The sequence below is a fragment of the Dendrobates tinctorius genome, unplaced genomic scaffold (genome assembly GCF_039654945.1).
Source record: "Dendrobates tinctorius isolate UK_male_01 unplaced genomic scaffold, ASM3965494v1 ptg000073l, whole genome shotgun sequence".
NCBI classification, from domain to species: Eukaryota; Metazoa; Chordata; class Amphibia; order Anura; family Dendrobatidae; genus Dendrobates; species Dendrobates tinctorius.
In genome coordinates this window covers 26469941-26493342 of record NW_027361741.1, presented here as the reverse complement: position 1 = coordinate 26493342, position 23402 = coordinate 26469941, and the positions used below count along the sequence as shown (strand labels likewise).

The window sequence follows — 23402 nt, the reverse complement described above, 5'->3', positions numbered from 1 at the left end:
ACCTGCGACTCCAACTCCTTAATTTCCCTTACACCGACTCCGACTCCACGACTCTGACTCCCACATATATTGCTTATATTTAAGTGAAAAATTTATTGTAGTAAAATGTGAACATCAGACATTTAATCATTTCTATGATCCAATAATCAAGATATTTAGATAGAACATAATATCTATTTATTGGAATACAACTTTAGAACACAAAAAACTGTAATAAATTGTAAATATGTAATACACTGTATAATATCAATTACATACATACGGTAAAGACAAAAGTTTGGATACACCTTCTCATTCAAAGAGTTTTCTTTAATTTCTTGACTATGAAAATTGTTGATTCACTCTGAAGGCATCAAAACAATGAATTAACACATGTGGAATTATATAATTAACAAAAAAGTGTGAAACAACTGAAAATATGTCTTATATTCTAGGTTCTTCAAAGTAGCCACCTTTTGCTTTGATTACTGCTTTGCACATTCTTGGCATTCTCTTGATGAGCTTCAAGAGGTAGTCACTGGAAATGGTCTTCCAACAGTCTTGAAGGAGTTCCCAGAGATGCTTAGCACTTGTTGGCCCTTTTGCCTTCACTCTGTGGTCCAGCTCACCCCAAACCATCTTGATTGGGTTCAGGTCTGGTGACCGTGGAGGCCAGGTCATCTGGCGTTGCACCCCATCACTCTCCCTCTTGGTCAAATAGCCCTTACACAGCCTGGAGTGTGCAAAGCAGAAATCAAAGCAAAAGGCGGCTACTTTGAAGAACCTAGAATATAAGACATACAGTATTATTTTCAGTTGTTTCACACTTTTTTGTTAATTATATAATTCCACATGTGTTAATTCATAGTTTTGATTTGATGCCTTCAGAGTGAATCTACAATTTTCATAGACATGAAAATAAAGAAATCGCTTTGATTGAGAAGGTGTGTCCAAACTTATGGTCTGTGTATATATATATATATATATATACAGTATATATATATATATATGGTGTATGTGTATGTATGTATGTATATATATATATATATATATATATATAAATATATACACACACACACTATGACACTTATCTCAGCTAAAACAAAGCCTAGATCCTCTGGCTACATTCACACTATGGGCGTAGCCAGGATCAAACCTGGGGGGGCAGAACCTCATACTGTTCCGCAGAATTTCATACTGCACACCTCAGCTGCTGCAGAACCTCATACTGCACACCCCTACACTTGAAAATAAAGCTTGCACCTTAAGAAGATGTGGTGATGAATGCAGTCTATTTATTCCAACTATCAATTGATGTTGATGTGTTACTGAAGACGAGCAATGCCTGTCCTGGGCGTCCTTTTGGGCAGCTATGAGGTGTACCTGACTGGTGCTAAGAAAAAAAGTAGTGTTAGTCTGTGTGCTATCCGGCTTTCATTCTTTTTGGTACAGATATGATATGGATAGACAGATATGGATAAATGGATATATAGATAGATAGAGGAGATTTCTAATCTGCTTTTGCTATTGAAAACATTAGCTATGAGCTCAAAAACCTTTCAGGTGATGCCGTTTTTTAAAAAGCTAATCTGCTTTTGCAACTGAAAAATGTATCCTCAAAAAACGCAGGAAAAACGCTGTGTGTGAATGTAGCCTTAGATCAGGAATAGAACAGTCATTTATAGGACATTTCATAACTTTCCCAAATTCCTATGAAAAATATTCAGCACATTCTGCATTGAACTACTGTACCCAATTTATTATATATTTAAGGAGTCGGAGTCGGTCCATTTTATACTGACTCCGACTCCACCAAAATGAGCACCGACTCCGACTCCACAGCCCTGGTAGGTAAGCTCCACGGCTACTGCTAGTTGTGTGGATATGATCAGGGGTCTGCAATCCGGTCTGCAATCCGCTTAGTTACCAACCTCTCTGGTTTTCTGTGGCTTAGCTTGGTCATGCTCTCCTCCTCGGTGACCCAATCATAACAGCTAGCCATCAACTTTGATCATGGCTCTGACCTAACGGAGCAAAGCTAGAATCCCAAGCCTGAAAATAAATCTCATGCTGGGGATTTATAATGTTAAGAGCCCAACTGCATATTCATTTTGGGTTATGAGCTATAGAAAACTGAAGCAATTCATTAATTCACAACATATGTCTAAGATTGACTCAAAACCTCAGGCGTCACGCTTCAATACTGGCCCCTATCCAAGTGTTGGACCAAGGTAGAGCACTCTAATCAAAACAGCACTTAGATCAAGTAAAATAGCCATGTCACTTGGTGAATGAGTCTGTGATGGGGTCAACTTTGCCCACCCTATGCCTTCCTGCATCCTGCGTATTGTATGGCACAGCCAGTTTGTCTACATGTGGCTGCCATTGACAATATTTTGGCTGTGTGGATCAGGACTGACTTTGAGTAATGAGGTTATATGGACAGTTGAATACCATCAATCTGAATGTTATCTTTTATGCACTTATTCTGTGGGGAGTCCATCAACTTCTTGTTTCTCCTAATAATAATAATAATAATAATGATAATAATAATAAAGGATGACAAATTCAATACGCAATATTGGTTAAAAGTCATTGGGGGTTCTTTTTCAGGCTGCGCCATTGAATTCGGACAAAATTTTCTGAGCAGTCACATACCTCCACAAAAAAGAAAATGTATTTTTTCACTTCATTTAAACGGAATCTGTCACCCTATTTTTCGCCTATCAGCTGCTGGCACTGACATCAGGGGCTTATCTACAGCATTCTGTAATGCTGTAGATAAGCCCCCGATGTAACCTGAAAGATAAGAAAAAAGAGTTAATTATACGCACCCTAGCGTTCGGTCTGGTCTGATGCCTGTCGCCTCCCATCTTCTAACGGTGATGTCCTCTTCTTTGCTGCCTGTTGTGGCTCCTGCGCAGGCGCACTGCTCTGCCCTGTTGAGGGCAGAGCAGAGTCTTGCAGTGCACAAGCACCGGGAGAGGTCCGGTGCCTGCGCACTGCAGTATTCTGCTCTGTCCTCAACAACTTTTACATTGTGTGATTCACAAAGGACTGAGGGGCTAATTCATTAAGATTGGCATAGCACATACCCGTATTAATGAAGGACTCGCTTGGGTATGATGTGCTGAATTAATTAAGAGGCACAGGTCACTTAAAGGGGGTTGTCTACTACTAGGACAACCACTTTTCATTCCCAACGCTTTGCCCAGATAAAATAAAAAAGCTTATATCACCTCCTGTGCTGGCACTGTTCCTGCGGTGTTGGCACTCATGATCCTGAGGCTTTTGAGCTGTTGTATTGCACATATTGCCTTCGCCCGATCGGCGCTGGAGTCACTATCTCCGCCTTCGAACATTTTCAACATGAATAAGTTGTCAGGGCTGCAGCTGATCTCTGACTTTCTATTTGTTATCAATTTGACAGAAGGCGGGGACAGTGATGCCAATGCTGATTGGGCACTGGGCTCACATGTCATCACAACTGCATGAGAACACCGGGACCGTTAGTGCCGATACCGCAGGAAAGGGACCGCCATGGGAGGGGAGTGTAGGCTTTTTTATTTTATCAGGGCCAAGAGTGGGGAATGAGAAGGGGTTGTCCTAGTAGTAAACAACCCCTTTAACAAATTAGCCGCAACTTCTGTGTAGTGTGCACCTTGCCAAAAATGCTACTCCAGTCAGGAACTGGAATAACTTATCTAGTTAAGAAATGTTGGCATTTTTACTGAAGCCATGCCTCCTTGACAACCCCTTCCATTTTGTCAGAGCAGCTCCAAACTGATAATTCCTAAAATTGCAACGTTTTTGCACATCTTCACATTGCGCCGAAATTTAGCAACTTTTCAAAACATTCTATGACCATTTTCTGGCTTAAAAGCTTTGATGAATCAGGGCTACAGTCTATTGTGAATAATGTTTTCAGGTATGTAGGGTTATGATAAGCTCATGCACGGAGTTTACTCTTGGTATTAATTTCTTAAAATTTGTGGTAACGGTCTTTCCAGTCCGTAGAATCTCCAGGTGTTGTGAAGGCCGGTGTACAAAACCAAGATGGTGAAGCATATTTTTGGGTTTTAAACCCGATGATAGCTAAATACTACAAGTCGATCCAATACATTAAATTTCATTGCATGTTATTGTTTACTACCAGTTTGCAAACTTTTGCACAGATGTTAATTAATCTCTCTCTGTGTGTCTCAAGCCACCACTAAGTCCTTAAAATTCATCAGTAGCTTCACAATGTTGGTCTGATGTACACAGCAGCGAGCGTTAGACAGATGTGATGCGGTTGTAATATTCCATTTTAGGATGTATTCACTGGAGGCCTCAATAAACGGAGTAATCCAATCCAAAAGTTACAATCCTATGCTGGTTACATTTTTATGGGCCCTGAAGCAGATGAATCTAGAAAGCCTTGCTGAAGAAACTATCAAACTGTCAGAAGTGGTGGATGTTACAAGTGTTAGAAATTTTAGGTCATGTACCATAATTCACCGCCTAAACAGGCTCTAAATGCTGAGATATAATTTACATAATGACATTGGTGACATAATTTAGTTGTGAGATATTTGGGACTCCCAGGTCGAGTCAATAGTTTAGGAAGATCTGATGTATTTTCAGAGCCATGTAGAATTAGCCATTTTTGACGAATGTCATAAGTATTGTGTTTTCCGAGCGAGTGAAACTGCTAATCTGGCCAGCGGTAATTTATTAACGGTATGTCATTAATTGTTTCCATATGCGGCCGCTAGCAGGGTGCCTCAATTTGTCGCTTCATTCAAGCAATACTAAAGGTTCATTCACTCTGACAAACATATGCTAAAATTTCAGTATTGCGCGTTATTTCTATTTCATTGCATTGCCGTTTAATCTTCCTTTAAAAGAGCAATAACACTCGGGATAGAAGAAAAGACTGGGATTTTTTTCTAGCATGATTTCTTTGCTTGCAATACATTGTCAATTCCTTTTACAAATATAAAGAAGCACAAAAGTGTTGTCAGTGGTAAGCAGAGGACTTTGCCACTAATATTAGAAGATTGCTGGCCACACAATGGTAGATGTCTGAATGGCATCAATGTCCTAGCTCAACAATGATCACCATCTACTTTTTTTAAATGTGGAAAGGAAAAAACTAAACATTTTGAGATTTTTGAACAAAGTTACGAATTCTAATGAATTTGGAAGATATTGGAATTTGTCTAAGTGCCTAAAGCTACCATCTTGTTTAGGAACCTAATTTAATGTGTAAGAAGCAATACCTGCTGCCGTCCTTTTGCTTCACACTGTCTACTACTTGCTCTTATGCATTCTGCATAGACGGTTCAGTAAATGTGTGTACAGTCTGGAATAGTCTCCCTGTAGTCTGAATGGCAGAGCAAAGTAAAAGGAGGGCAGCCGGTATGATTACTTCCTATACTTTACCACATGTTGAATAGAATGTGGTCCTGGATATTTTTAAGGCGCTTGTTTAGGAGGTTACGTTTGATGACCTATTAAAATGAGATTGATTGTGGTCAGACACCTGGCACCCTCACCGATCAGCTGAGATCTACTACAGCAGCCCTTGGAAATAAGCAATATATGTATCAGTAAACAGAAACCACATTTATTGCTTAGTGGTGGCTACTGAGTACTCTTTCAGAGCAGTGGGAGTATCAGAGCCCTGGCTTAGTGGTGTCTACTGAGTACTCTTCTTTCAGAGCAGTGGGAGTATCGGAGCCCTACTGTTCTCATGTTGATGACTTATCCTTAGGAAAGATCATAAATTGTTAAATCCCCAAACAACCCATTTAACACCTTCACGAAATATGACAATATACGTCACATGTCTTGTCTTCCTCTTTGATGCAGACTCGGGTGCTGAGGCTGCATCTTTTCCGGCACATTTCATCAGCTGTCTTGCGCCCCTAACAGCAGTGGGTGGAATCATGATTCATCCATGGCTGTTAATATGTTAAATGCCGCTGTTAATGTCTGACAGCCGCATTCAACATGATTACGCCAGAAGCGCATCACTAGTTCCACCCTGTCATATGATTGCTGGGCACCAATGAGTTGGCATGACAACTCAAGGTCTGCAGGAGACCCTCGGGGTTGTCATTGCTGATCTGCTATGAGTGCCGCCCCATGACCGGCGTTTATAGCAGATGATCATTTCTGCTACACATAGCAGGGTTCTCCAAAAAAGACGAATGAAGCCGGTAAAAAGTGTGAAAAAATGTTTTTAAAAATATTAAAAAAATCTAAAAGTTCAAAATAAAACAATAAAAAAATACACATATTTGGTATCGCTGTGTTCAGAAGGGCCTGATCTATCAAAATATAAAAAGAATTAATCTGATCGGTAAACAGCGTAGCGAGAAAAAAATGTAAAACACCAGAATAACAGTTTTTTTGGTCGCTGAAACATTGCAATAAAATGCAATAATAGGAGATCAAAAGATGATATCTACCCCAAAATGGTATCAATAAAAACGTCAGCTTGGCGCACAAAAAGAAAATTCTGACCCAGCCCCAGATCCCAAAAAATGGATATGCTACGAGTCTCGGAAAATGGTGCCATTTTTTTTTTAAAACAAACTTTGGATTTTTTTTTCACCACTTAAATAAAAATAAGAACCTAGACATGTTTGGTATCTGCGAACTCGTAATGACCTGGAGAATCATCATGGCAGGTATAACTTGTCCCATAAAAAAATAAGCCCTCACTTGGCTATATGGAAAGATAAAAAAGTTATGGCTCTGGGAAGAAGGGGAGAGAAAAATGAAAACATAAAAAAAAAAGAAAAAAAAAAAATTCCAGGGGTGAAGTAGTTAACAAGCTCAACACCATAACTATTTTATTGGTGTATTTGTTAGCGCAAGCAAAAATAATGGATACCATCACAAATGTACTTTCTAGTGAGCTCTTTGAATATTAAACAATATGTGTTTATTTTAGTGTAATCATATATTCTTCATTAAATCCGATAGCATATAAGGGAATTACAGACGCCGTCAGACCATCATGAGAGGCTGACTGACGGACGCTCCACTTACTCTTCTCTCACTTCATTTATTCGGCAGCCAACAACAGACAGTGCAGCACAGAGGCTACAGAATGCAAATGGTGCAACATTTTTAAGGAAAAGAAATTGCTAATTTTTTATTGCCGTTACATGCACGTAACATAGTAACATAGTTAGTAAGGCCGAAAAAAGACATTAGTCCATCCAGTTCAGCCTATAAAATTCTGTCAGAATAAATCCCCAGATCTACGTCCTTCTAAAGAACCTAACAATAACTGTAAGATACAATATTGTTACGCTCCAGGAAGACATCCAGGCCTCTCTTGAACCCTTCGACTGAGTTCACCATCACCACCTCCTCGGGCAGGGAATTCCAGATTCTCACTGCCCTAACAGTAAAGAATCCTCTTCTATGTTGGTAGAAAAACCTTCTCTCCTCCAGACGTAGAGAATGCCCCCTTGTGATTGTCCCATTCCTTGGTATAAACAGATCCTCGGAGAGATATTTGTATTGTCCCCTTACATACTTATACATGGTTATTAGATCGCCCCTCAGTCGTCTTTTTTCTAGACTAAATAATCCTAATTTTGCTAATCTCTCTGGGTATTGTAGTTCCCCCATCCCCTTTATTAATTTTGTTACCCTCCTTTGTACCCGCTCTAGTTCCATTATATCCTTCCTGAGCATCGGTGCCCAAAACTGTACACAGTACTCCATGTGCGGTCTAACCAGAGATTTGTACAGAGACAGTATAATGCTCTCATCATGTGTATCCAGACCTCTTTTAAGGCACCCCATGATCTTGTTTGCCTTGGCAGCCGCTGCTACAGGTAAGTTTATCATTAACTAGGATCCCCAAGTCCTTCTCCATGTCAGATTTACCCAGTGGTTTACCGTTCAGTGTGTAATGGTGATATTGATTCCTTCCCATGTGTATAACCTTACATTTATCATTGTTAAACCACATCTGCCACCTTTCGGCCCAAATTCCCAACTTATCCAGATCCATCTGTAGCAGAATACTATGTTCTCTTGTATTGACTGCTTTACATAGTATTGTATCAACTGCAAATATCGATATTTAATAATAAATAATAGAAAAAATAATTTTGGGGGAGAAAAGTGCAATACAAATGTTTTGTTATTATTTTTTGCTGCTGTTGTCCAGCAACCCTTGTAGCTGCCTTACTTTCGCTGTGACTTGGTTTTGCACCATTTCATCTGATGCAGCCTGAAATGCATGGCTTCTAATGTACAGGGAGGGGAACACTGTTATAAAGCGGCTCCGATGTATGTTATTACCATTGCTGAAAAAAAACCGCTCCATTACATCCTGAATTTTGCAGACTGAGCACAATTGTGGTTGGGCACTGTATAGAATACTGCAGACTGAATGACGCACATTTACCTGGATTCTAGCTGGGTTTATAGCTGAAGTTCTCCTTAGCTTCCAATCCCTAGTCATTTCAATATTCCGAATGTATACTTCATTAAGCCAAGTTATTCCCATATAATCTGCAGCACCACAGGAGTTACAGAGCAACCGCAAACAAAAATGCATTCTCAGTAATTGAGAAGCAATGTAATAAGCCCGTATAACGATACCATATATTGTCATATAGTGAACATATATTTTATCCCTCCATTATATTTCTTATTGAAAAGTGTGTCCTGCTGCTACAGTAGTTATAGCTGTAGGTGATGGGCGGAAAATAAAAAACAAGAAAAGGCAAGGAGAATGAAAGCATTAAACATTACCTCTGCTATTATACAGAACCAAGTGCATGATATAAATAAGATTTACAATGTCATAAGCTGAGAAAACTACCCAACTTGCCTTAGGATGCAGTAAACTGAACAGAAGGCTCTTAAAATACAATCGACCTACAAAAAAAAAAGGTTTGTGGCTGGTTTGCTTTCTGGTTATATGAATAAATCAGCATGATAGACCTTTGGAAGACATATAATTAAAAGTGTTCCTGCTCAGCTTCTGAACTCTGATAACAGGAAAAGGTCAGTCTCACCCCGAAATCCCTCCCTCAAAATTTCCTGTATTATAGAAAACATACTTTTACCGCCTTCTATGTAGCCCGTGAACAAAGTAACTAACAATATAAAGTAATGTGTCATTTTTCAACTTTCACAATTTCAGATTTTATCTTCTTACTTTGATGGGCTCATTATGCTTTTAGTTTACATCTGTAATTCATTTTATGAATAGAAGCATTTATTGGTGATCACTAGATGGAAAGTTAAGTAAACCGAATGGTAAAATTAACTTGTGAGATGTTTGGAAAATTTACAGGGTGTACGTTTTTGGGATCTATGGGGAAAATCTTTAAATGTTCAACCTCCTCGCCCATTTAATTATTCATTTATTAATCAATAAGTGTTAATTCTGTTCACTGTCTAAGGCAACCCCTTTTAAATTGATCAGTAGGTCACAGCTGGTCCGGCTTTGCTGCCCATATACTTGCTTACAACCATTTGGTGGGATGTGTTTGAGGGGGGTTCCCGAATTGATGACTTTTCCTATTTTGTCATGTCTTCATTTTTTTCTTTGTGGGACAGCCACTTTATTTTGTAGAAAGATGTCTGTAAGACCGAAAGCTATAAAAACGTAGGGATGCCCACAGAAGCATTTACCTAGGAGGAATCTAGAAGTAGAGTCTTTCCAAAATTATTTTCCAGAGCATAACAGTATATAAAAACTTGTTTTAAATTGAAAATAAGATGTGGTAGGCTTTGTACAACGGGTTAAACTTGTTGTGAACTACATAGAAATCAATCGTAAGCTTAGTCTTGGGTATTACGTTGATCCAAGCTCGGGCGCACGGCAAGGTCATTAAGAAGACATACAGTTAAAAGGTGTTGTCAGGGTAATTTGAGTGGTCAAATTCTGCTTATGGATCATATCCGTGATCATTCTGCTATCTTGGCAAAATACCTGTAGGACTTAAAGATCTTCTCATGCAAAATGTCAGGAATACCTTCCATTAGCGTCTTACATCAGATATACTATATTTCCAAGCTTGTAGTGAAGTATAGATTACCTGAAAGAAGACCTTTTGTATCGTAAGCCAAAACCAAGAAGATCTGTTCTGCGCATATTTTTGATATCTATGATACTTAGCTGTGTCTTCTCTCAGGAACATATCACACAACTCTATACATTTTGTTTTATCAGGCGATACATAGGTATAGGTATTCTATAGACATGACTAAATAAAAAGCATGGCCAACGATCTGCTTATATCACATACATCCACTTCAAGGTACATGTAAAGTATTATATTTTTACACTATAGACCATGCTATGTACATTTGTGGGGAAATTTGCTGATCACTGGATAGAAACCAAACCATTTTAGACATTGTAGAATACTAGTGATAGTTGGTAGAAATGTGAGGGAGCTTTTGAACAGATCTGGTACAATCCACTAATTTTTAATGATCATTTTTACTTTACAGATCCAATAAGAGAGCAAGGAGTTATAGCCCAAATTGTTGAAAAGGATTATACTTTTTTAAAGAGATACATACATAAAGATAAATAATGATGTGTAAGAAATATTAGTTGAAAAAGGAGGGGAAGAAATGTTCAAAAGTTATACAGAGCCCATAAGTATCAAGAGACCAAATGGCAAGTACAATAATAGCAATACTAGGTAGTGATGCATGAATGTATAGGATTATACAAAGGTATGTCAGATAAATTATGAAGAACATAAAACATAGATCAGAGTCCATAAGTAAATATACATTTGTTATATAATCAAAGTATCTGAACATCACAAACATATAGGATCATGACATGATTTAGTGATAACAATATAGATGGATATATGATCGTAGCAAAAAATGTGCTATAATATTAAATCCTAAATAAATGACACAAATTGAATACAAGTAGTAGATAGTAGAGATGTCAATCAATATAAGAGTCTATTAATTAATAACATGATATTGTAGATAGTATTGTATCATCAACACCCAGGAAATAAAACTTTGATGTGTGTTTCGCTGTTAAACACAGCTTCATCAGGAAGCATCTCTTTCGCCTTGTTGGTGAATATTGTTAAAATGCCAGTTGTTGTCCACTAAGTTTACTGAAGAAGTGACATTTCCACTGCTGTTTTACATAATTATTCTTGGGCTCTCTTCCGTTCTGTTGCAGATTCAGTCATTTTGACCAGAAATGTAGCACTATTTTACGGTTTGTATAATTGACAACAATACTATCCTTTGATCCATCATTCAGAGCACTTATAGTTCACGCCTCAAGGATTTGCTTCATTTTTAGTGATGAATAGATACAAATAAACAGTATTGCCCCTAAGATCGTGAGATGGATAATTTCCCAAAATCAAATTTGTTACTGTTGTGGGAAATACATTTCATTTATGCCTCTTTACAAATTACCGTCCCAATGGCAAAAAGAAAAAAATACATTGCTTGTTGTATTGTAGAAATATCTATGACTAGTTATAAACCCAGGCACCTAGACTCATTGCTACATAGGTAAGACGTAAAGGTCCTTAGTAGCTGATACTTATTAATGGCTAACTAAACGGGGGATCTCTTAAGCTAGTCATCTCGAGGTTTTAACTACTTGAGCTCTCATATTTTATCTTTTCTATCTAGTGAGTAACAGTGGAAGTTATTTGTGATCATTTACCATAAGGATAGCAGTAGACATGGACCATTCTGAGTTGTTGAGTCTACATGGATAGTAGATCAAGTTCTCCACAACATAAAATGACCATAACTACATTTGTCAAGCCTGGTCATAGACCTAATTTTTTTACTTGCTTAACATTTTGGACCAAAGCGAAAGACTGCACAGATCTTGCACAAGCTTAGATGTGAAGTCCTGAGATGCTGCTACACTAATAGGTATGAAATGGACACCAGGTAAGGCACTAAACCAAAAGTCATTGTTAGATCAAGAGGCTGGCCCAGAGCAAAAGGCCGACTTAAAAAGGAAATTAATTATATTATAATTTATAGTTTTTTAATACTTCTACAAAGCAAGTCCTAGCCCCAAAATAAAAAGTCAATCATTGATGGAGACAGGCCATAATACATGTTAGAAATGTATAACTGATATTGACTAGGGTGGTATTGATCGTTGTTATTGGACTACTTCTATACAATGATCATCATATTGTTTTTTATAGTATAGGTGTTAGGCGTCGGGTTCCTGCCTCTGCAAAGGAGGAATCCCGTGCCTTGCCTTCTGTGGTCTCCCATTCAGCCCCGACCGCAGAGGAGACTGCTCAGCAAAGACATTGTTCCCGGCGTCTTGCTCAAGCTAGTGCTGTTAGGTTGGTTGCTGCTGCCACCTCTGGTTCAGCTTTAACAATCAGCACTAGCCAGCAGCGAGCAGCTCCAGAGTCTAAGTCCTTTTTACAGCCTACTGAGCATGCCCGTGGGACGACCTCTCATTGGAGGTCACATGCTCAGGTCCTCAAGCGGCTCAGATTGGACCATCAGGAAGGTCCCGGAAGGACGCTGCTATAAAAGGTTCGCATGGCCGCTCGGCCATGCGCTAGTATAGGCTCTTATTATACTATGTGTGAGTGATGATGGATGCATGTATCTGGTGACTGACTTATTATGACTCCCCTCCCTTGGACACGTATGTTATAGGGCTATTAGAGTCAGAGTCAGCGCCTTGTAGTGGCTAAGTCTAATGCCACAGTGCTTCCAATTCACAGCACCTCTCTTATCACCATATTGTGCCATTCAGCACAAGGCACCTGAGTGACTGCATCCACCTGCGTGATGCCGTGCTCAGTCTTGCGCTTTCCTTACCCTAGTCAGGGTGGTTAGTGGCGTGCGCCAGAGAGGCGCAGTGCGCACTAGGTGCGTTCCTATTTAAGTTGCTTCCTTGCTGGCACTACGGCTGCGGCGCCGAGGACTAGAGGGACTCTAACCCCGTGTCTTTGGGGTAGAGTCCTGTGTCTGCATACTAGCGCTCATCCGGCTGAGACCTGTAAGCTTAACAGGCTCCGCTGTTTACACTATGACATTAACCCGCGTGTGTTCATTTATTAGTTGCCGTATACCCTCCACCATTACTGAGCAACAGGTAACAGCTCTGCACGGTGGACCCCGGGCTGCAAACGCACCTTGATTCCATCTCTTCTTCTCGGTGCGTTCCGCTAGCCCTAACAATAGGTGGCTCATTTTTTGTGAATATGTATAAAGATTTGTATGTAGTAGGTCGGTTTCTTTGCCTATTACACGTATTTAATTATTATTGTGTTTAAGGTCTAGAGATCCACCAAATGAGTGGATGGGGATTAACTTGCTTGGCGGCAATATTGAGGCACACAGGAACACTTTTGCTTAAAGTAACAGTCTGTGTGGTTTATTTCCTTCATAAACCAATGTCACAGGAACACAAGGCAAACAGACAGACGAATTCTTAATGTCCATAGTATAGCTTCGCTCTATCAGGCCTGTGGGCACACAGGCTGTGCCATGTCCAGCATGCATGCAGCGTTACCATGTAAAGCATACAAAGTCTCTTACTGACCCCGGTCAGCGTTACTCACAGTTTATCCCTCATGGGTTATCAGTGAAGTGGCTGCACTGGGATCACTGTTCCAGACAGTGCCTTGCTGACTAGGCCGTCTACAGTTGCAAAGTCACAGCCGGGCAGCAGCTTCCGTACACAGAGCCGTTACAGACTATACCAGGTCCGGGCCTTTCCACGTGCTCTTCCAGGAGGTTCAGTCCCAGACACTTCCAACACACACAGGCCTTCCAGGACCTTGCACTCTAACCACTCAGGATCAAACACACAACCCATGTGATCAGACCTCAGTCATATTATATATCCCAAACCACCCCCATATGTGGGCAGTGTATGTGTGGCTAGCCGATCCCGCCCAGCTCTCTGACTAGCCCTATAAGCCGACCTTATAGATAAACAACTCGTTGACAACAAGTCCCAGCATAACTGCTATTTTGGCTTATAGCACAGAGAACCTCTGTGACATATACTGGACATTTACAACCATGCTGGTCACTGTTTCACCATCAAGGAAATGCCCACATGCATATTCTGAGTTGCATATGCAGCGCCCCCTAGCTTTAACAGAGGTTACTGCACCACAAAGGAAAAATACAACATATGTTGTACTTCCAGATAAAGTTTTATGCTTATTTATTACGATTTACATGAAGTGGTGACTTGGAAGTGAGGGTAGGCTGCACCTCCAGGCCATGAACTCAAACTGTCAGTCCTAATTGTAAGTATCCTTTACTCTTTCTTGTCATAGTGCGTGTGACAATGTGACAACTCAAGGTAGGAAAGGTACAATCACCGCTTGTCTGCCTCTACGTAACTGGAAGCTATTCAGTTTCGGAGGAAACCAGCCAGTGGTCCCTCTTGTCATGGAAGCTCCCTGAGTGCTGCTGTGCAGAGGGTTTGGAAATGAAGAATATAAATCATTAGAACTGCATTTCCAGATCCCTTAAGCTTCTTTGTAGCATCCAGTCTTTTATCTTCCAGCTGCCGATAGACGCACTTCAAAGAAGATCTTACCCTTACTTCAATTGCTTTTTCAAAAGGAAATATAGTGCTTAGGTGTTTAGCACATTGTAACACATAAATCATTCATTAATTGGGATCAAATGAGTAACAAAAGTTATTAGGTGCACTCACAATGCAATTCATTTGAGTCTGTTACAAAAATGTTTAGTAATTGCAAAGCCTTTGTGGCTCTTCTGGAGGTTAAACGAGTGCATCCTTTAATTGGTGTCAAACATATTAACGCTATCTGATAATTTGATTACTTATTTCTTTTTTTTATTTTTAATGCAAAAAAAAAATCTTTCATGTCATATTTTTTTCTTAAAGAAGGCACGGTCAGCTGTTTTTTAGTAAAGAGGTCACTTGTCTCACCCTCACAAAAACCATTGTAGACCACTGGAGTGGCAGCACTGCGATAACAGGGAACAATTATTGCCTCTCCCATGCCCACTTTCCTTTCTACAGCTCTACAACAATGGCTCAGTGGTTAGCACTGCAGCACTGGGGTCCTGGGTTCAACTCCCACCAAGGACATCTGAAAAAAGTTGGTATTTTCTCCCTTTGTTTGCATGGGTTTCCCCTGGTTTCCTGCCGCCCTCCACAAGACATACTGATAAGGAATTTAAATTGTCAGCCCCAATGGAGACAGTGATGATGATGTCTATAAAGTGCTGCGGAATATGATGGCGATATATATATATATTATAGCCAAAGCATAATAATAGAATGAATACAACCCCTTAGTGACCGGGCTACATTTTTTAAATCTGACCAGTGTCACTTTACATGCTTATAACTCTGGGACGCTTCAACAAAACCCAGTGATTTTGAGATTATTTTTTTCATGGCACTTTATAACTTATAATAATGGTAAATTAACATTGATATGTTTTGTGTTTATTTGTCAAAAATATCAGAAATTTGACAAAAATGTAAAAAAAGTGCTATTTTCAAACTTTGAATGATTATTCCTTTAATCCAGATAGTCATACTACACAAAAACATTAATAAATAACATTTCCCTCATAAAACCTACAAGAAACAAAATAAACAAAAAACCCTGCTGTAACTAAATAAGTAAAAAGCAAGTGCATCTAAATGACTCAGGGTTCTTAGTAATACTGCGTTTGATAAAAAATAGCATAAAAGCCAGCCCACCATCGTCAAGGTGCCCGGATTGGGGCGTTCCTACACTGTCTAATATTAAAAACCTTACCATGCGTCAAAGTTGACCTTAGTGTGTGAATAAGGGCAGAAAAAAGGACCAGGTCCCAACCAGTGGACATCAGTCTGGGGAGCCTTTTAAGTTTAATTTCCAGCTCAGGAGAGGGAGGCCACATCCCGGCATGCACAGAATTAAAAAATACAAAGCAAAAATTGAGCTAGCCTTAAATATACTGCTCAAAAAATAAAGGGAACACTATTCCATTTGCAACAGGCTTCTTGTGTTCCCTTTATTTTTTTGGGCAGTATATTTTCTGCCATATTTTATGCCATTCGTATAAAAGTGCTTGTTCCTAATTTCATGGATAATATACGGTATGTGAGACTCCACTAACATTGCTGTTTTGCTCTGGCCTTGATAGGAACAGACTAGTAGACATTCGGTACAATAATGTCTTCACAGCATTATAATGTATGTTAAAAGACAACAATAAACTATTTCATCTGATATTCTGAATGTGTTGAACTGGCTTGTGAAGACATATCAGTAAAGGATATTCATATGTAAAGTAGAAATCAGGAAGCTTTCATTACACGGGGAAGGTGGGCTGCATGTTTTCCGGGGACACGTCTGCAAAAGTCAATCTTGAGATGATGAATTCAGTTCTACTGTACAAACCATCCCTGTTGCTCAACACAAGATTAAATAAAATCTCGCAATTGAAGGAAAGCAGATAGCATTCCCAATCTCTGCAGCGTGAGATATCGCTCTTTATGTTCTTAATCTCATCTCAAACTGCTGCCTCCACTCTGGTAGAAGACTTCCGCATCCTCATTGTCTGGCCTTTATATTAGCTTCTTAGATGTGAAATGGAGAATCAATTAAGCTGGGAGACCTTCTGCACAATCATAGTCTACTGCTTGAGGGGGAAGACACGCTCCACCATAGAAGTTGAATGTGGTAACGGAGTCGGATGGAATTACACTTGATCTCTTGGTCATGTTATTTATTTTTATGTAATGATGGAGGAATATCAGTAACCTTTCTTATATTATTGTAAAATTGAGAAAGTTGCTAGAAATATATGTCTTATAAAGCTGCGTTCACATCCTTGTTCTTCTCATATCTGTCCAAAAATATCAGACAAAAATAGCACGACGTGTCCACTAAAACGCCAGACACCATGACGTCTACCAGACAGACTTTATTCTAGTCAATGGGGATGGTGTCCGGCATGCTGGGGGTCAGCTGCTTCTATTATTTTTGTGGTTCTCTTACTATTACGGAACAGAAATAACAATTCAGATAACATGGACTTGCACTAAGTGGATGAATTAAACAATGGAGCAAAGGTGAAAAACATCTGATTCATACAGCTTGGGATGTGAAAAACAGATCTGGTTATTTGCAGCTTTGATCTTATACAACAGACAATCTGAACTGGCATTTCTAAGGATTTTAATTCAGCATATAGCAACTTGTAGATATGGTGAGTTGATTCACTGGCTCCATCCAACGGCCATGTCGGTAATCTGTGGCTGTTGCACGGGAACCCTCCAACCCCTTCCAGTTCCTCTGTTAATTATCTGGCGTAGCATGACATCATCTTTGTGGCATGACATACGTGAAGTTGCCCCAATGCTGGATAATCAAAAGAAGCGCCACGAATGCTGACTTGTTAACCTCTTTTGTATGGGCTCCCGTCCAACATCCACAAATTACTGACGTGGCTGCTGGACCAGACCCTAAGAATAGATTTGCACCATCTCTACCAACTTCCTTAACATAGTGGAAGACAATTATGACAATGGAATTCACTACTGGCCGTGACCTCTTTCAGCAGTAATGCCCACTGCCACACTCAACATTTGGAATGTTTTCAGGAACGTGGCAAAGGTTTTATGGTGATGATATTGCCTCAAAATTCCCTAGATCTTAGTCTATATGCGCATACTCTGGGATGTGCTGAAAAAAAACAAAACAATCTAATCCATGTAGGCCTCACCTCTCAACTTACAGGACTTAAAGGATCTGCAGCTAATGTCTTGGCGCCAGTTACCATAGAACGCCTTCAGGAGTCTTGGACGGTCTGTGTCTTGACGGACGTCATGTTACTTGATTATATGAATTGTAATAAATAAAATTAAGTGCACAGTGATTGATCGTTTTGGCAATCTCCGTTCTATAATCTCCCATAAAAGAAATATTGATCTGAAAAAGCATTTTATTTCGAACACCAAAATATTACCCAGACTGCTTTTAAGGCAATATTCCAAAGAAAGAAATTTCTTGGATTAATTTTGCTAAACGGAAAACAAAGCTATAAATAAGAGCGGATTAATGGAAGGTCAGCTGAAAATGAAAATATTTATGATAAGGTAAAATGGAAAAGGCATCGGAGTGATGGACAAGGAAACGGCCTGGTGTCATTAACTGTTGCCATCATTTACGGCAGCGCTGCTCTTGACGATGCAGTAATTGAACACAGGAACATAGATTATATTTTTGACTGGGAAAGAATTACACAAAAGCTGATGTATTATGCGACTCATTTGAACTGCCGCGGTTATTATTACTTAGTTAATGTTGTGTCAATTATGTACCTGAATAAAGATTTGTGAACAAAGAAGTCAGGGGCTTTTTATCATTATGAAGGAGCCGGTGGAGGTTACAGTTCAGCTTTCTGCAGACGCCTGAGGTTAGGGATTTGGGGCATGCAGGGTTGGATGGAGCGGCAATTAAAATACAGCACAGGTGGAAACCAAGAACTGGCTGATTAACCAATTTGAGTCTCATGAGGAAGACAAAAGAAGTAAGAAAATAGCTATTTGTGTCAAGCAATTTGAGCAGCGGCTTAGCGGACTCTCGGCAAGGAATGGTATTAATTCTGCTGTGCATTGGTCTTTTACGTTATCCGTTGGATTGTTTTCTTATGTTGAGGAGAAGTGAAGCATAAAAACAATATTGTGTGGGAAGGGCTCTACGTTTTGTAACAGCTCTCTCCCACAATGGAGTCTGGCAGGCTCACACAATAATGCTCTTTCCACTACATATATCTATGGTAAAAAGTGACTGCCACTGTAGCCACTATATTCGGCGTTGGTAGATAGCATCTATGTACTGTATAGATATAGCACCAGAGGAGGAAAAACATGGCAGATATGCCCTTCTAATGCCATAAATGATGCTTTTCACTGTGGTACCCAATTTCAAGAGCTCTGATCCCCGTATCCTGACCACCCCACTGCATACTATCTCAGTGTCTACATCCGTTACTAAACATGCTGGGTAAATTGGTCATTGTCATATAACTGAAAAGCTTCGGTCCCAGGCAGGTATCTTTTTACATCCCCTCTACAAACCCCTTTCCATTCATGATGTCACTTAGACTTGTAAGTATGTCACAAATGTAAGTTTTTATGCAAAAATGTGACTGTCCATGGGCTGAACCCCTGCCATGCTATGCATGTGTGTGCTAATAAGACTCTGCAAGAACGTAGAGCTCCATAATTATATATTAGATGTTAATCAACTACATAGGCCAACGGTCGGCCAATCTTTGACTCGTTCCAACCAATAAGTGATCATTTGTGCTGTCGACAATGTGCAAACTGTATAGAGTGACAGGATGATCTTATCAACTATTGCTCGCCCACAGACCGGTCGCAAAACTGATTTTATATAATCAATAACTGATAAGTATAAATGGCAACATGTCCATGTGAACACAACCTAAAGGATCATTATTGATGGGTATTCTGCCTTCAGGCACGCTGACACAATGTGCAATCCAGGATACAGTATAAACCACAGCTCTGTCTTCCAAAATAAGCAGACTGTTCTCTGCAGTCTAACTTGTTTATTTGTGAAGAGTATAGAACATGCGCGGTAAAACTACAAGGAATACAAATAACATGCATAAGTATTGGGCAGATGATCACAGCTAACACAATCACAGAAATGTACATTGAGATGCAAACATTACATAGGAATACATTAGTTTATGATTACATTTACTGAGAACTGGCAACTAAAGGGTTAATGACATCTTTTGGCTGCTAGACAGTAAATAACACCTCTCTGAATCACTGCATTGCAAGAAAACACTGACTCTCACCAGATATGCTTTAGCCAGGTAGTGACTCAAGTAGAGAAGTTGCAGGAAAAACAAGGGTTACACAGGAGGACAAAATAATGTGCATCCTATGAGATCCACAGAAGCAAAATGGCCCTTCATCCCAGAATACATTGCTTCCTTCCCACAAAGCACTGCTTTAATCCCATAGTGCATTGCTTCTGTTAAAGTCACAGGCTTTATAATGCTATTGAAGACACTGCTATAAATTCAGCCACCACTAGATGGTGTTATAATTAACCCAGCACATAATAAAACATTCTTTGCCCTATTAAGAGGGCAGAACAATGGGTGTTGTCTGATACTGCTTGAAAGTAAAAGCACTTTTGTAATTTACTATATATTAAACCTTAAGATCTTCCCCATTCCTCCCATTTATTGTAATTTTTTCCTAACAGCTCACTGCCTAGGATGCTGCCTTCAATGCTTGCAAGCTCTTTTCTGTTGAGCTTGTAAGCACTGCACTGATACTGGCCGGAGTCTCTGGAATGTGCTGTTAGATGCTGGCCATTTCAGGAGCCGCTGTGCTCCCCGGATGCTGCTGGGGCCTCTGCTCTGAGCTGTCAGTCAAGCAGGAAGGTGGCTGGCTAGGGAATAGTATTCTCATCAAACAGATGGGACTGACCGCCTTAATTCTCTTTTGCTGTCAGTGAATGTAAATATTCATATTTTTTTTATTCCAATTTATCAATAGTTGACGGTAATTAAACAAAATTGTAGAACAAATCTAAGTTTTGTGATGTAAATCGCAAAATATGCATTTTCTTTAAACTCACATTTTTACGTGCTGTCGTTAGATACATTTTTGAAGAGAAAAATTAGATATTCAAATATGTATCTGCAAAGCAAATAATATCCATTATTTTACCTATATAACGTCAGTTTGGTAAAAGTGATGATGCGTGCTTGACGGGAAGGGACTGCAGGCCGCAATCTGGGTTCATTTCTGCTCCTGTATAACATGGATACACTTCTGCTGCCATATTCTTATTGTGTGGACTTTCCAATAAATGCATTTTTAGGATTGCAGGTCAGATAGGAGATTCCACTCCTGGATTATTTACAGCAGCAATATCCGACTTTATAAATCTGACCTTTCCTGATGCAAGTAAAATGGCTGCTCTCCCGAGACTAAAATGTTAGTGTTATAAACCATACAGATTGACCCTTCATGAAGCTGCCCTTTCATACAGGTGCCTAACATTTACCAATTGAACCCTCAGCGACCCACAGATGAATTACATTTTTCATGTGTTTTTCAGAGGTCATAGGGCCGCTGTGTTATTAGGAATGTTTGTATGATGTAGCATTTACACAAGACTACACAACCCAACGTATTGTACCTGCGGTGTCTATGCACGTGTGCTGGTAATATGTTCATGATACGCAGTAGACCACCATACGGAATTATGGGTACAACTGACAATCTGGTTTGCAAAAGGGTCAAGGAGCAATTAAAATGTTATAGATGGAACCAGATGTTATCTGTGTTCCTTCAACATAGAAAATTGCCATATATCGCTTGCATGACTGGCAATGTACAAACTAGGACGGATTTATGAAACTGTCGAAAAGAAAACCATCCGCAGCCAATCACTGAACAGATTTCACTTTTTAGCAAAAGTTGTGCTGTGCCTTGTTAATATGGGCAACAAAGACAGTTTTTCACTTAGACTTTAGAATAACTTTAGGGTTAATCTGACGAAATCTTGTACCACAGGTTTCTTTTTTTCTCACATCACCATATAACAGTCTATATCTATAGATAATTGTTAATCACAACAGCTCGTACTGATCCTTCTGACTCCATTGTTGTGTCCTAGTGCCTTCATGTGTCAGAACCTATAAATAATCTTTTCAAATAATTGTATTACTTCTTGGTAGAGTGCCTACAAGTATTGTTGACTAAAGGTCAGGATAGTAATATAACATTTATTGGTTATTTTAAAAAGATGTATTCCCTATTAAATATTCTTGTATTTACAGAGGATGCGGAGCTGAAAGTTCAGCGTTCTACAGAACACTATGAGAATTGCGTAGTACTGCTATTCTCATTCACTCTGAGAGGTGTGCTATGCTATCACCTCTGCAATCTGCAGCTGTCAAGTTAGCTGCTGCTGCTACATCCGTACATGCTGCATCCTGTGGAACATGCCACAATTTTTTGTCTGATCTGATTACATATAAATTTGGGAAAAAATAAAAAAAGTGCCTCTGTATGAAATCAGTGGTAGAAAACTGTTAAAAATGAAGGCGTTATACATCCATTTTTCTATCATTTAAAGGCTATGGATGTCATGATCCAGGTTGGATTATAACAGCTTTTGCACAAGTAACCTTTTTTTCCTTTAAGCTGTTGCCTTAAAGTTAGTTTTGCCCCCGGTGGCCATTAGGGTCATTACACTGTGGTTGTTTTAGATCTAGCTTTGCCCCCGGTGGCCGTTAGGGTCATTACACACTGGTTACTTTGGTTCAGTTGCCCCTGGTGGCCGCTGGTGTTATTGCACGTGATAATGAAACAGGTGTGATTCCATGGCTGCTACCTATAAAGGAGTAGCAGGTGGTCTCACTCACTGTTGGTGATATTGCTCATTTCCAACCAAGTCTGGTGAAGGAAGGAATGACAGAGAGGAGTTCCTTGCCGCTCAGGGGAGCTCTGGTGTAATTGTTTCAGGTGGAAGCTGAATTCAGGTGTCGAGCTTCAGGGGTGAAGCTGAACTTTGGTGTCGTACTCTGTTGCTGGGAGCAATAGTAACAGAGCTAAGCTAAGTGGTGTTTTTCCCTGTTACTTTACTTGTGTGTGTATTAGTGCAGTGGTGGAATTAGTTTCTGCACCATCCAATTCACTAGAAAGGGATAGGTGCAGGGCGAGCTAGGGATTTGAGGTATCCAGCTCGTCGCCAGGTGCGGAACCTGCCTAGGGATCGTCAGGAGTGTAGAGACACTGACTCAGGGGAGTGCAGGAGGTCTCCACGTCCCCGTTCCCTATTGCAGGGCCCTCCATTGTAACCGTTTCCCCGGTGTTTCCCTTAACTCTGTTTTAATTCGCCCTACGGGAGGCGGTGTATCCAGGTTCACGGGTGTTATAGAAATTCGCCCTGCTGGAGGCGGTGTATCCAGTCACACGTGACATTACATGGAAACCCTTTTATGTGGAAATAGTTTTATTTACCTGTTAGTTATCCTATAGGTAATGACATTGCACTAAGTTTCTGGCTACAATCTTCATTCAGTCATTCATTGTCAGTACCCTGGATATACAGTCTGCAGTCTGAATTTCAGATTTTCTTTTTGTGGGAAGGTAAGGTAACCTTGAAATGAGGAGTGAGCCCTGATGTCTTTACTAGCTGTATGCCAGTATACCTTCTGTCCTGCACCTTTTCTCCTTATCTACATTCTGTTTTTGTTTTGCCCTCCCTGAGACTGTAGCTGCTTTCCCTCCTGTCCACCTCGTGGAGATTTATATATGTACAACTCCCATACCTATTACTATCTCAGGGAGAGAAGTGAGAGGGGGATCAGAGAGAGCTTTCAGAACATTTAGGAAGCAAATGAACAATAAA

The 23402-nt window shown here is 39.8% G+C and overlaps 1 protein-coding gene across 2 annotated transcripts in view; it reads left to right on the top strand.

Annotated features, from left to right (window-relative positions):
* TTC28 (tetratricopeptide repeat domain 28) overlaps positions 1 to 23402 on the top strand; it is a 616338-nt gene that overhangs the window by 340905 nt on the left and 252031 nt on the right. The gene's annotated exons all lie outside the window — the stretch shown is intronic.